The sequence below is a fragment of the Podarcis filfolensis genome (genome assembly GCF_964270895.1).
Source record: "Podarcis filfolensis genome assembly, chromosome: 6".
NCBI lineage: Eukaryota > Metazoa > Chordata > Lepidosauria > Squamata > Lacertidae > Podarcis > Podarcis filfolensis.
Genome location: NC_139609.1, coordinates 83,678,236 through 83,688,465, shown reverse-complemented (window position 1 = coordinate 83,688,465; position 10,230 = coordinate 83,678,236). Strand labels below are relative to the sequence as shown.

The window sequence follows — 10,230 nt, the reverse complement described above, 5'->3', positions numbered from 1 at the left end:
TGCTCTCCTACAGGCCAGTGCTAAGCAATATACTGCACTACTTAACTTCTGCATGTTAAGACATATTTAGGCATTTCAGTATGTCCAAGATTCTCCATATTAGATTAATAAAGATGGGATGTGCCTTGCTACACTTTTATTTGTTAGTGTGCTTGCAATTACTCCTGGTTCTCCAAGGACATGGCCTGATAGATGATGTTGCAGGGAAACAAAATACAAATTTTGTTATTCTCAGCACCTTTTTGCATCTTAATGAGCCTGAGAAGAGAAAGGAGGGTGGGGGAGGGAGAGGCAGGGAAGAAAAGAGACAAAGTGAGAAGGTTAAGCTGAAACCAGAGTGCTCCAGGTTTGCCTCTAGGCCGCTCATCAGGAACCTAAGCCCATAACAATTATATTGTTTGTTACTGAAATAATGAAAGGGAGTAATTAGAGTGATGCTGTTAAAATTACCTGCTCTTTGTAATATATGCTTCCTAAATTAGTTTGGCAAGTGTGCTTTGTAATAGTCCGTATGAAACAAAAAACAAAAAATGTACAGAACAACACAAACTAAAGTGTGGCAATTAGGCATCCAAGCCACCATGTTGACAGCTTTTTAGAGGCGCTTTCATTTTTAATTTTAAAATAGCCAGGTCCCACTGAGAACAATATCTGTGCACTGTGGTTTTGTTGAATAGGATGGTGTGCTGTTAGCAATTAATTATAAAAAAACCTACATAAAACTTTGCTCCACTCGCAGGGAGTCAATAGTCATAACTGTCACCTTTAAGTGTAGCCCTTTCTGTAATTAACCAAGGCGTCAGCTGAATAATTGTCATAGATCAACCAAAAGCTTGAATTCCTCCTATAGTGTTGGTTGTGCTCCCTTTAAAATGTGGTACAAAAAGTTCCACTGCAAGAACAGAGGAAAGGGCCGTGGGTCAGTGACAGAGCATGTGATTCATATGCAAAAGGTCCTGGGTTCAATCCTCAGGATCTCCAAAGAACCCGGATGAGTCACTGCAAGTCAAAACCAAGGGTAGAGAACCCCTGGTCTTTCAGATACCTGCTCCTATGAGCACCACCCAGCATGGCCGATGTTGAGTGTTGGTGAGAGTTCTGGCCCAACATCGTATGCAGGATGTCCATTTCCTCATTGGTGATGTAGACAATTCCATCTTCATATTCACTGAAATTGCAAAGTCTTGTTGACTTCACCCACCCTGCATAAGGAGCTCTTCAAACTGGCCCTAGGAAGTGGTGAATGACTATTCAACACAGGGATGTCATGAATGTCACTCAGCAGTGGTCTGTGAAGAGGAACCATGGTGCCCCAACACTGGCACCACTGCAGCTGACCTGGACTGAGCTGAGGTGAGGGCTTCATGGGTGCACCAGATCAGGAGAAGCTGCTTACCTCCACCAGTTCCCTCACAAAGCACCATTCTCATCACCTCCTTGCACTGCAGGACCCCATTCCAGGTAAGTTGCAGCAACTGTATCGCTGGAAAAGCATCTCTGTTGTTCCACCCCACCTCACAGGCTGCTGCTGATCTGACTGAAACAGTTTCAGTATTTCTCAGCTGTTTTGCCCAAGTAGAGGCCTCCAAATGAACAATGACTTTCAATTCCCTTGCAACCGAGGCAATGTGATAGTCTTATTGAAACTCTAGTTTCCCTGGCAATTATTCAGCAGAATCCTCTAAAATTCACCAGGAACCTCTTTTTTAAAAAAAGAAAAAAGAAAAAGAAAAAGATGGAAGGCAGAGACAACTACAGCCCTGAACACTGCTGAGTCTGGCTCAGTGCTTGCTGTCCACTGACTAGTGTGGGATATTTGAAGTGCAGTCAAACCAACAATTCGTATTTTGCTAGATAGGCGCATGAGAGGAGCTGAAGCTCACAGAGTTTTTCCTGTAAACTTGCTGGAGAGAACTCTGTGAGAGATACTCATAGCTGTCAACTTACAGATTTGAAAATAAGGGACGAGCAGCCTCAAAAATAAGGCATCAGCAGCCAAAATAAGGGATTTTCTGGGCACAGGTATGTTCAACTTCTGAGCCCCTCCGAGCCAAAGGCAGAAAGCCCAGCCAGCAGCCAAACCAAGCCTCAAGCAGTGGTTCCCACAGCGCAGTAACCTGGCAAAGGGGATGCAGCAAGGAAAACCACCGTCACCTCTCCCCTGGGAAGCGCTGAGCAAAGGCGAGTCCCCAGGCAACGCGGCTGATTTGATCGGCACAAGGCATACAAGCTCCACCCCCCAGTCGTTCTTAGACTCCTTATTGGGTGAGCAACACAGCCAAGCAACACAGTTGGAGCCTCCCTCCTCCCTGGCCAGCAGGGAGGGAGAGAGAGGAGCTGCTTCCTTTGAAACCCAGGAAATTTAAGGGACATCATCAATAAGGGACAGCAGCGGGACATGGCACTGGGATAAGGGAGTTTCCCACCAAACACAGGACGGTTGACAGCTATGGAGATACTCCCACTGTGCCCCAACACAGGGCACATATATAGAGGCATAGCTATATATTCTTCCACCTGCCTGGGCACTCCCTCTTTCCCTTTCTATCTCTTTCCACCCTGTCAGCAATGTAAGAACACATGCTAAGTCTGAGCTCCATGTTCAGACTACATTTTAAGCTTGACTTACGTATGTCTTTGTAACTGAATTACTATTTTAAGCCTGCCTGAGCAAAGCAGTTGCATCTGTTGCTCTTCAACAAGTATCCTTTTACAAGACTGTTTGTGTGACTGTTAGTTTAATGGGCAGAAAAGAGGGAAATACCAGAAAAATCCAGTCTGCCTTAAAACATCCTGGGTTACTTAAACTTAAAGGCTAAAACTACCCTATCTAAGCTTCCTTTCAAGCTGCAAAGGGATAGCATTCTGCTGAAGTCATAAGTGCGAGAAAGGAAGGATGATAACTCATAAATATATCCTCTCACAGCTTCTATTCACATCCCCAAAACTAGCACCTCAGGGTTAGGCATAGCAAAGAGTAATGGGGGAACTGTTCCCTTTCCAAGCAGCTCAACTGTAGGCAAAATCCTGTCACCACCAAAGTAAATGATGGTGGTATTAAACAAAATATTTGTGCTAGTGTGAGGAATAATGCTAGTTCATTGGGTTTCTGCCCTCCTCCTCTTCACCTTGCACCATCCTCATATCTGCTCTGGTGGCTTGTGGGAAACCCCAGAACAGATTCAGGGGGCACAAAGACAGAGGAAAGAGTGAATGTTCTATTGTGCAAGGAGAAATCCTTCCGCTGATGGAACACTCTCCTTAGCAGTACATTAAATGCAACCCAATATGTGCACAAAACTCAATGTTGCCAAGACTTTCTCCTTGACCAACATTGTATTTAGTTGTTTATTTTGGCAACCATGCTGCCATTTCAAGGGCAGACAGTGGAAAGAAGGGCTGCTGTATTCTATTCTTAGCTCTGCCTTCTGCTGGCTACGTGACCTTGGGCAAGTCACTTAGCATACTTCTAACTGATGTTTACCCATTTATAGGCATTACTTACCACCCCCTTCTGTTTAACCTTTAATCCATGCCTTAAATCAATAGTTTCAAAACATTAGGCTCTTAATTCAGATCGCTCTTATTTTCCTTTGTAAGCTAAAGCATTGTGTGATTTGTTTTCTTTATGTCGCAAAGCCTTGGAAACCATTGTGCTGCTGAACAGCTTTGCCGGTACTGTAAAAAAGGAAGGAAGGAAAGGAGGCCAGACTCTGTGAAAATCAACGTGGCCCTCCTACGCCCCACTTAAAATGGGGACAGAGGATAATCAAGGAGTATTGCTTCTACAGCATCATCACTGCTGCCACCCAGGTAACTAAGGAGCAAGGCAAGGAGGGATTGCTTGCTGCAATGGCAGGGATGAACCCCTACTATGAACCAGTGGTGGAGCTTCATGCTCCAGCACTGGGGGGGTGGAGAGCAGGCATGGCGTGGCTGGTGCATGTCCCAAGGGTGTGGCGACCACCCGCAGGGGTGTGGCACACATCCTGGGGGCGTGGTGCACCGCCTGCGGGGGCATGGTGCCCAGCTCAGGCAGGGGGCAGCTGTGATGGCACCCCACTGGGATCACGCTGCCGGGGGTTTTGCACTCCCCCTGCCCCCATCTTCCTCCACCAGTGCTATGAACCAGGTCCAAATTCAGAGGGTCCACCTTCAGCTAGTGGTATGCTGAGAATTTTCTAAACTGAGGTGGGATTGTATTTCAGTTCTTCATTAGTTCCACATCTGCCTTCATGGCATCTTGAGTTATACTTCAGTACAAAGCTAGAATGATACAGCAATCGAAACATCCTTGTGCTGGGCTGAAAAGCAGCAGGTGAAGATGTTGCCCCACCCAGCCTCCACCAACATCTCCCTATATAGTGACAGCAGTAGGCATTTGTGAGCAGGCAGAAATGCCAACAGAGGGATCCTTGCTGGCAGAAGCCAGCAAAACACCCCAAAATGGACTGGCACAGTGATCAATATACCCTCACCTTCTGCCCTAACTGGCAGTACCCCCCCCCCCCGTTAAGTTTTGCTGGCAGTGGCTGGGGTTAGCACTGAACTCTAAAGAAGAAATAAAACTAAGGTCAAAAGCTTTAGTCATAAAACTAAGGTCAAAAGCTTTAAAGGTATAGCTCCCCCCCTTTTTTAAAAAAGTGAAGTCAATAACATGCATTTTTAAAGTTTGTTCAACAGAGAACCATTAGCACAAATGCTATTGTACTAGAGCAGTCATCCTGGAGGCAAATCTATAGCTAACATTATACCAGGTCATGACAAGTAAGCATTGGTGTCCTTCCGTCAAGGTCCTTTCTGACAAAGGAAGCATATTCCATCATGAACGGCCTTGTTGTTTGATGGTGGGCCATTTCTAATGTGCATCTAAGAACAGGTTCACACATTCATTATGTTAATGAAAATACAGAAGCATTTCACACAGGTAAATATAACAGTACCTCCAGGTGTCCCTTATTTTCCAGAGACAGTCCTGGATTTACAGAAGTCGGACCAGTTTCTGATTTGATCCCAGAATGTCCCACTTTTCCTTATGATGTTCCTGTTTTCATTGGAGAAATGTCGGAGGGTATGGAATTATCCAACCCCCAAGCCATTTGAAGGCTATATAGGGAAGGTTTTTTTTTTAAAGTTTAATGTTTTACTATGTTTTTATATATGTTAGAAGTGGCTGGGGTAACCCAGTTAGATGGGCAGGGTATAAATAGCACAAAACTGCCTTCAGAGTTTCAGCCCCTTTTGGAGTTGTTGCGATTGTATGTTGTTGTTGTTGTTGTTGCTGTGGCTGTTGTTTATTATTGGGTTTTATAAACAAGAATAATGTTATAGAAACAAGTATACCAAGTTTTCCTTTTTTATTAGTTTCTTAACATATCATTTTCAACAGTAATTAAACATACGTTTACATCTTATTCAATTTTTTTTTGAGTTCCATCAATCCTGTCTGAAAATTTTCCAATCTACCGTATTTTTCGCTCGATAACACGCACCTGACCATAACACGCACATCGTTTTTAGAGGAGGAAAACAAGGGAAAAAACATTCTGAATGAAACAGTGGATGTATCATTTTTGTGCTTCATGCTGTGGCCACAGACATGTGATCTGATGGTGAATTTGGGGTGACCCAATGCAAAAATCCTGAGAATCCCTGTGGATCCATGCTTTGTAACCACATTTTTGCACCATTGCAGCCCCAGGCAACAGTGGGTGTGTGATTTTGGGGGGGCAGGCTGTAGCCATGGACATGCTATGTGCTCTGATGGTGAATTTGGGGTGACCCAATGCAAAGATCCTGAGGATCCATGTGGATCCATGCTTTTTAACCACATTTTTGCACCATTGCAGCCCCAGGCAACAGTGCGTGTGTGATTTTTGGGGGGCAGGCTGTAGCCATGGACATGCTATGTGATCTGATGGTGAATTTGGGGTGACCCAATGCAAAGATCCTGAGGATCCATGTGGATCCATGCTTTTTAACCACATTTTAAGTGGGGAAGGAAGGAAAAATACAGAATGGACAAGGAGCACGAGAGGGGTGTGCAGAGAAGCAGCTGGCTAAGAATGCAGGAGAGGGGTATAACGGGAGGGAGGAAAGGAAGGCAAAAGTTTTCCCTCACCTACCCACCCAAGCCAGCCAGCTCTCTCTCTCTCTCTCTCTCTCTCTCTCTCTCTCTCTCTCTCTCCCTCCTGCATGTTTTCAGCAGCACCGGAGCACAGAGACGACACTCTGCTTTCCCCTCTGCTTGCCTGGAGGGGAGGGGCTTTCCCTGCTCTTTGTTCCGTTTGAGCAAACACAGCAAGGAAACAGAGGAGGGTGGGCAGTAAGACCCTGAGGCAGAATGCAGGAAAGCAGCCACTTCCTCTTTTCAGGTTTCCCTTCTCCGAGACGCGCGATTTGATTTTTGCCTGATTTTTTTTGCCATTTGGCTCCAGGGACCACACATTCGCTCAATAACACGCACAGACATTTCCCCTTCCTTTTTAGGAGAAAAAATCTGCGTGTTATAGAGGGAAAAATACGGTAATCTCTTAGTATGCATTTCTTATCTTCCCTATTACATTTCCCTATTACATATCTTTTTCTGCTTTGTAACACTTCGTATATTTCTCCTTACAAAACTTCTTGTAGTCCTACTAGTGTAATTTGTTGATTACAGTTGCTTTTCAAATAATTCATATACTTCTTTCAATCTTCTGTAAATCTCTGGTCCCACAGGTTCCGAATCCTTCCTATAATTTTGTTCCATTCTGCATAGTCCATTAATTTCGTCTGCCATTCTTCTTTCGTCGGAATTTCTTCCTGTTTCAATTTCTGAGCTAACAATACTCTTGCCGCAGTTGTTGCATATAAAAACAATTTAACATATTGCCTATTAATGTCCTGACCTATAACACCAAGTAAAAATGCTTCTAGTTTTTTTAAAAAATATATATTTCAACATCTTTTTCATCTCATTATATATCATTTTCCAGAAGTTCTTTACTTTTTTACATTCCCACCACATATGATAAAATGTTCCTTCTTTTTCTTTACATTTCCAACATTTATTATTTGTCTTATCCATTTTAGCTAACTTCACTGGTGTAATATACTATCTATACATCATTTTCATCATATTCTCTTTCAAAGCATTACAGGCTGTAAATTTTATCCTTTCATTCCACAACCTTTCCCATTCTTCAAGCTGTATATTATATCCAAAATCTTTTGCCCAATGTATCATTACCGATTTCACTTCCTCATCTTTCAAATGCCATTCCAACAGTATTTTATACCTTTTAGACATTATTTTACATTCATTGTTTAATATTTCTATTTCAAATTTTGATTTTTTTTTTATCATCAAATCCTTTTCCCTTTAAATCCTCTTTTATACATTTCATTGACTTGGCGGTAGTACAACCAATCATTTACATATTCTTTAACCTCTTCATATGGTTTCATTTTCCATTTATTTCCTCCCCCTCCCCAACAATTTCTCATAGGTAACCCAATTTTTACTCATATTTATTTTTTTCACACTCATAGCTTCCAATGGAGATAACCACCACGGTGTTTTACATTCTAATAAGTTTTTATACCTTTCCCATACCAAGTTTTCTCATGTCATTTGTATATCGCAAAAATAGCATAATAAATGTGGAAGAATATGTACAACATATGTTTCATTATTAGTGGTCAATGTAAAAGTTCTTGGTTTTTGAATTAGTTTAAACAATTAGGAGGAAGAAGAAGAAGAAGAAGAAGAAGAAGAAGAAGAAGAAGAGTTTGGATTTGATATCCCGCCTTTCACTCCCGTTTTTAAGGAGTCTCAAAGCGGCTAACAATCTCCTTTCCCTTCCTCCCCCACAACAAACACTCTGTGAGGTGAGTGGGGCTGAGAGACTTCAGAGAAGTGTGACTGGCCCAAGGTCACCCAGCAGCTGCATGTGGAGGAGCGGAGGCTCAAACCCGGTTCCCCAGATTACGAGACTACCGCTCTTAACCACTACACCACACTGGAGAGAGAAAAGAAAAGGGGGAAAGGGGGAGAGGGGGAGTGGGAGTGGCGAGTGGCAAGTGGGGTGGGGTCAGATGGTTATGCTTCTATTATTCTACTCAGTGTGTGTGAGGGGTTGTGTCAGCGTTACTTGTATGGGCTCTCTTACTATCCACTTGTTGTATTTCCTTGGTGGTGAGGGAGATTGGGTGTGGCCTAGGGTGTGGTTGGTTGTCTTTGGTTGGCTGTAGTGAGAATTGTTTTTGTGTGTGAGTGGGGTGTGAGTGTGTATTTTTGAATCAGGTTAGCCAAATTGATTTGTATGCTGTTGGGGGATTCTTGTCATTATCTTGTTGGGCTGTGAATGTGATAAAGGGGAACCAAACTGGGGTGAAGGCGTCTTCTTCTATTTGTCCCTGTGTCAGTTTCAGTTTATTGGCTAGTTTTTCTAATAAGGCTGTTTCCTATACTATTTGATACAATTGGTCCATGCTTACTCCTGACATGTCTCTCAGGTGTCTGGCTACGATGTTTCTCGCGTTGTGATTGTATGTTGATGACTCATACCCTGTCTGTGTAAAAACAGAATGGATGAGAAACGTTTTATTTGCAGCTGTACAGCTGAGTCCTAAGTCTGCCTTGCACACATTCAAGGCTGCAAAACCTTTCAGTGCAGAGACTTGTCTAGGTTTTTGTGTGAGAGCAGGTAAGAACAATGAGGACTCTGTTCTCAAATAATAAAATAATAATAATAAAGTCATCTTTGAGCATTAGAGCAAAGAAAGCTGGAAGTACTTTAAAGTCAGAGGGATTCATTCAGAAAGCACTTAAGATGCCAAGAGGCTTCTGGTCAGCCTATAAGATCCCAATGCCTCTTCCACCATAGAATGTGATCAGCATGTTGCAGGAGTCATGTGCTGCCAGATCTGGCTTCTGTGTAGATGTGGGTGAGACAGGAGGCAGAGAGCAGTCAACAACTGTATGGAATCAACTGGAGCAGGAGGTTTCTTATTTAGAATAGCTTTCCTCATGCATTTCTCTTGTTTGGATGGATGATGGGACAGCGGTTGAGATAGCCTTTATACTACCATTCCTGCTTATAACACCCATCTCTATTTGCATGTTCAGACCCAGAGACCTCCCCCCTTAATAATTGGCAAATAATTGTGTTTCTAGTTTTAGGCTAGCCCTCTTCAGGCACCCATTAGCTGTATCCATGGGGGTGGCACACTGTCACATGCCCTTGCTCCAGCTCCTGCACCCAAACCTGCCTACCCCACTCCAAATATCTCCCCAACACCTTTTCCAAAGGTCCCTGCATATGCCAGTGTGTGTCCATTCATTTCCATGTATTTTATATTTGCAGTTCTGCTTCACATTTCTGCAAAAGTATTTGAGAAGTGTATGATTGAAGGGCTATAATCGATTCATTCCTGCCAGATCTACAGAGCTGTCATTGTTGTACACAATTATTGGTTTGCAAACATGCAAGAAAAATAAAATAAAAATTCTTTGCCGTGCCATGTGTGAATGAATTCTCCTTGGGTCTTTGTTTTCCAGTCGGGCAGAATGCCTTTATGATTACCGTTTTCTCTTCCTCCAGCAGAAGTGTTTATAAGAAACAACCTGAACATCTTTTATTTTCTTCAAAGAGCAGAATGGGAGGGTGGGAACTCCCAAGCTGAAATCAGAATTCTCTGAACTATCAGGGTTTGATGTTTTCTCTGATAATACGGATGCAGCTTGCAGTTGCAAAATAGCATTCTCTGACAATGATTTAGCAAAAGTGGTAAAACTCATGCTTTATTATTGTAGAAGCTTTGAACAACTGGGAACCAACCAAGCTGAATGAGGGCATCCAGCCAAGTATGGTTTCTGGCTTTACGCTGCCTATAGCTAGATTTTATTTTAAAAAACCCAAAACAAGCACCTGATTGGCTTGTAAGCTATATACAGCTTCAGGGGCGATTGAAGGCTAACCAATACCCAGGGCGGGGTAAACCACTGGCTGCGCACGCATTGCACTGCTATGTACGGCGCATGCATGGTGATGCTACATAGGGTGCATGTGCGGTGTCACTACATACAGCGCATGCATGCGACACCGCACATGCATTGTACGTAGCAGTTCACTGCCGGTGCTGCCCGAGCACCATATGAACGGTGGCGTGATCCTCGACTCGCGGCTGTAGCAGTGACGGAGGGATCCCACCGCCGTCCATACGGCGCTTGGGTGGCGCTGGCAA

At 43.5% G+C, this 10,230-nt stretch overlaps 1 long non-coding RNA gene across 1 annotated transcript in view; it reads right to left on the bottom strand.

Annotated features, from left to right (window-relative positions):
• Positions 1 to 5,468: 5,468 nt before the first annotated feature.
• Positions 5,469 to 10,230, bottom strand: part of LOC310764847 — a 517,681-nt gene continuing 512,919 nt past the window's right edge. Inside the window, exon 3 of the long non-coding RNA XR_014549272.1 lies at positions 5,469 to 5,888. This is a non-coding gene — a long non-coding RNA (uncharacterized lncRNA). The remainder of the gene's footprint in view (positions 5,889 to 10,230) is intronic.